This window comes from Scyliorhinus torazame, chromosome 20 (assembly GCF_047496885.1).
Source record: "Scyliorhinus torazame isolate Kashiwa2021f chromosome 20, sScyTor2.1, whole genome shotgun sequence".
Classification (NCBI taxonomy): domain Eukaryota; kingdom Metazoa; phylum Chordata; class Chondrichthyes; order Carcharhiniformes; family Scyliorhinidae; genus Scyliorhinus; species Scyliorhinus torazame.
Window position 1 is genome coordinate 42,323,368 of NC_092726.1, and position 4,387 is coordinate 42,327,754.

Below are 4,387 nucleotides of genomic sequence, written 5' to 3' on the forward strand. Positions count from 1 at the left end.
ATTACTAGCTTTCGGAGTGCAGCTCCTTCACCTGAGAAAGGAGCTGAGGTCCGAAAGCTAGTAATTCGAAACAAATCTGTTGGACTTTTATCTGGTGTTGTAAGACGTCTTACTGTGCTCACCCCAGTCCAACGCCGGCATCTCCACATCATCAATAACTGGAGATAAAACAGAGAAATAATGCATTTATCACTCCTAATCTTAATGTAATGGTGCAAGAGTGAGGGATCATACCAAATGGTCTTCCAATACACCTGACATGAAACAGCATCAGTTATTTAATTATAATGCCGGTTCGGTTCCACAATGCACTGCGATTTAACACAGCTTTAACATGGGCAGTGCAATACTGGATATACATTCTATTTTGTTTTTCATTTCTAAAGAGACAGAATGCAGATTCTTTCACACAAAATAAGGAGAGAAATGTGATTCTAAGAAACACAACAGGAAGTAATCTCTCATTCAGTCAAATACAATATTGATATCGGGCAGCAAAGCATAATCAAAGCGATGACATTTTGGAAAAGTTCTGATGTCTTCCATCAGATTTAATGTAGAATCATATATCTGTGGACGTCACCTCAGGGATGTGGAGTTGACTATTATCTGAGATAGGTGAAAAGAAAGAAGAGATCATCGAAAGAAATCACATCTACATGTTTTCTCTTTCGTAACATTTCAAGTGCAACTGGCCTTTTAAAATTCTATCAAAAACATTCTCCGTTTTTTCTCTCATAAACTCTCACTCAGTGAACCGTGGGAATAGTCCAGGAGACCCAAAATTATACGGGACACGGAACGCCCCAGCAGCGCGCCACATACAGAGGGAAATGGAACTAACCATCACCGTTTAACAGTGCAATGCAGATTTGTAAACTTTAGATGTAAACGGTCACTGCCCAATGATGGTAGAACCCCCCGGCCTGTGACACAGATAACATTGGTATTGTGAGAAGGTGTGGAAGGAACCGATAACACTGGGTCAATGAGGATATGACTGTTGTACACTGTGGGGATGAGCATACTTCAGTTAAACATTGGGCTGAAAGTTAGATGTTTTCTTTAAATTATTTGCATTTGCGACATGAACAATTGCAAATCCCACTTTGTTCCATGATCGATTAGAATAACTTCAATCCAGAGAGAGTCAATTCCTCACAAGAAGGTTGGTGACTGAGGGAATAACCAGAGCTGATAATCTATTGGGAACGCAGTCGCAACAGAAGACAGCAAGAGGGACGTGGAAAAGTACAGGGGTGTCATCAAACATCCAAGCAAATTGAAACATGCGCGATGACCAATGGAAGGACCTGGAATTTGAAAGCCCAATAATGTAGAAGGGTCACCCCCAATGGCATGAAGCACATCAAGAGACTTCGTGGAAATGCGCAAAGCCGAACTTGAGTTGTGAAAAGTTGATGATCCTCCTGTTAAACAACCTGTTTTCCCAGCCCATCAAGCTGCCCCAGATGTAGCAAAATCTGCAGGTCGTCCATTGGGCTCATCGTTCATCCTAGAGCCTATCTCAGCGGAGCTGGAGAAAATCATCGACGGAAGCGAGCGATTCTCAAAGAAACAGAAGAATCAAAGGATTATCTTACCCAGAGTGTGGATATCACCGCTGAACTTTCCCAATGTAATGCGATCATCAGACCCAGGATCCTGCAGCATGTGTCCACTCTGGGCGTCAATGGTTTCAGTCTCAGCATCGTCATAGTCGGCAGAAACAGGAGCTGAGAGGCACAGGTGTTTGCAGTTGAAGTTACTTACGTCCAAAGGACAGTTAGAATGATATACTTTAATCATTCTCTCCCAAGTAATACCGGGGCAGGAAAGTAGATCGATTACGGTATGATGTCATTGAGTTTGAGTGGAGAGAATTATTGAGCCAGCTTGTGCGGCAGTATTTTCAATTTTAGTTTAAATTCATACTGTTCCCAGAAAATGTACATCCCACCAACCTGCAAACATTTCACAGCCTCCATAGGCTTGTGTAGAATCACAAGGAAACGTTTATTTTTAATTAATTTATTTTATTGGGAGAAATGATAAGACGTTGTTTCAGACTCAAGCAGTTTCGATGTTTCGGTTACTGAAATCATTGTGCAATACCTGAGATCCTTGAATCTCTCATTTAATAGTTGATCTGTTTTGGTATTTCAGATATTACAGAGTGAAGAACTGAAACGAGATGGTGGAAAGTAAATTTCTACATACCCTGCATATTTGAGCATTCATCTTCAGGATATGCGGATCCAGGATCAGTGTCACCCAAACTGTGACTGCTGTAATATTCAACCTGGTTGAGAGTGTTAATCGTTGCAGAATCTGCTAAACAGAAAGTGATTGGTTAATGGATCAGTTGTTTGTGGTGGAGTCATCATAAAGTCATCACGACACATAATATTTCAACCAATCAGAGGCGAGGTATCAATAACTTCACCATCATTGTGACAATGTCCTGGAATTGATACATGACTCCACTTTGGAAGAACATTCAACTTTGGGAGATCAGGCGAAGAAACTGCACAAACTTTTCAGGACAACTATACAGAGGAACATAGAGAGACATAGAAATATGGAACGTAGGAGCAGGAGTGGGTCATTCGGCCCTTCTAATTCGTTCTGGAAATCAACATATGTGTTTTGGGCTCAATTACTTTTTGTAGTAGCAAATTACACAATATCATATCCAAGTGAAGGAAGTAATCCTGATTGCATTTTATAGGTTTCAGATAGATGCCACAAACGCTCTGCATTCTTCTGAACTCAAGCGTAAATTATCGTGAAGGACTCACTATTTCCTCATATGTCGGACCCACCATTATAGGGATCCATCTGGTAAATATTCGTTGCACTCCCTTTATGGCAAAAACAAATCACCCCTCAGATAAGGTGACCAAAACTGTACAATATTCCTGGTGTGGTCTCACGAAGGCACTTTATAATTGCACCATGACATCCTGTTCTTCTACTTTTATGGCCAGCAAACCAGTTGCCTTCTGTTCCACCTGCTGTACCTGCAGGATTACCTTCAGCGACTGGTGTGAGAAGACACCCGGGTCTCGTTGCACAAACCGCTCTCTCAATTTATAACCAATCAGATGATATTCTGTCTTCTTACTTTTGCCGCCAACCTCACATTTATCCACATAACACTGCATATTCCCTGAATTTTCCCACTCAGCTCGGCCAAATCACACTGAAACATCTTTGTATCCATCCTCCTTATAGCTCACCCTCTCACCCAGCGTGTGTCATCTGAAGTGTTGGGCATATTGCATTCTTTAAATCATTAATGTATATTGTGAACAGCTTGGGTCCCAGCACTGAAACATGCAATACCTCAATGACTGCCATTCTGATTTTTTTTAAAAATCCCTACTCTTCTGCTTCTTTTCTGCCAAACAAAATTCCATTCATCTTAATATCCTTCTCCTAATCGTTTGCGTTTCAATGTCACTTGCTAATAATCGGGTGAGGGTCATTGTAGAAAGCCTTCTGAAAGTCTAGGTAAACCAGGCCCACTGTCCCACCTTATATATTCTGCTGATTATATGCTCAAATAATTCCAGTCGTACTCATAAGCATGTTTTCCTTTTCGTAAATCCATGATGACTCTGCACGATTTTATCACTGTTTTATAAGTGGCCTGCTATTTGGTTTTTCATAATGACTCTAGAATTGTCCCCACTACTGACGTTAGGTGTACTGATCTATCATTTCCCATTTTCAGTCACCCTCTCCTTCTGGATAATGGGATTACATGAGCTTTCCTCCAATAATTAATTACAAAGTGCAAATCATCATAAAAGATGACGCACAATGCATCAACAAGATCTAGCGCCACGTTGGTAAGTAGCCTGGAATGTATATTATCAAGTCCTGATATTTATCGGCCTTCACTGTCATCAGTTTCCTATCTCCACTTCCTTACTAATACTGAGTTTCTGCAGTAAACCCTTTGTTCCAGAAAATGACTGGTTTGTTATTTATGTCCATCAGGTGGACAATAAATGTCACTTCTGTCATCTAACAGTTCCGTCCGTTCGGATAGTTAATGTGTCAGATATCCCAGTGGATTAAATAATATAAGCCATAATCCGTGAGGTCTGCATCAGCCGTTGGGTGTTTGATACAGAACCGCTTCCCCTCCCACAATAATTCCCTCTGTTTCAATATCACTGACGGTAAATACATCAGAAGTGGATTTAGATCGTGGAACCCGCGGGCAATGGTTCAGGGAAGAGCCAGAATGCGCCAAATGCGATCATTTTGCTTCCTTTCTGTTCATCCATTCTGGATAAACAGCACCCCTCAATACTGTTCACGCTCTTGTACATTGTGATCAGCCCTCCCCTTAACTGTCCTTGCACTTTCGTAA

General features: G+C 41.2%; 1 long non-coding RNA gene across 1 annotated transcript; it reads right to left on the reverse strand.

The window, feature by feature from the left end:
• Positions 1-304: 304 nt before the first annotated feature.
• Positions 305-2,286, reverse strand: LOC140397055 (uncharacterized). Its single transcript, XR_011936686.1, has 3 exons — positions 2,221-2,286; positions 1,605-1,736; positions 305-609 (listed from the first exon to the last, which is right to left on the reverse strand). It is a non-coding gene; the product is annotated as an uncharacterized lncRNA (long non-coding RNA).
• Positions 2,287-4,387: the final 2,101 nt, after the last annotated feature.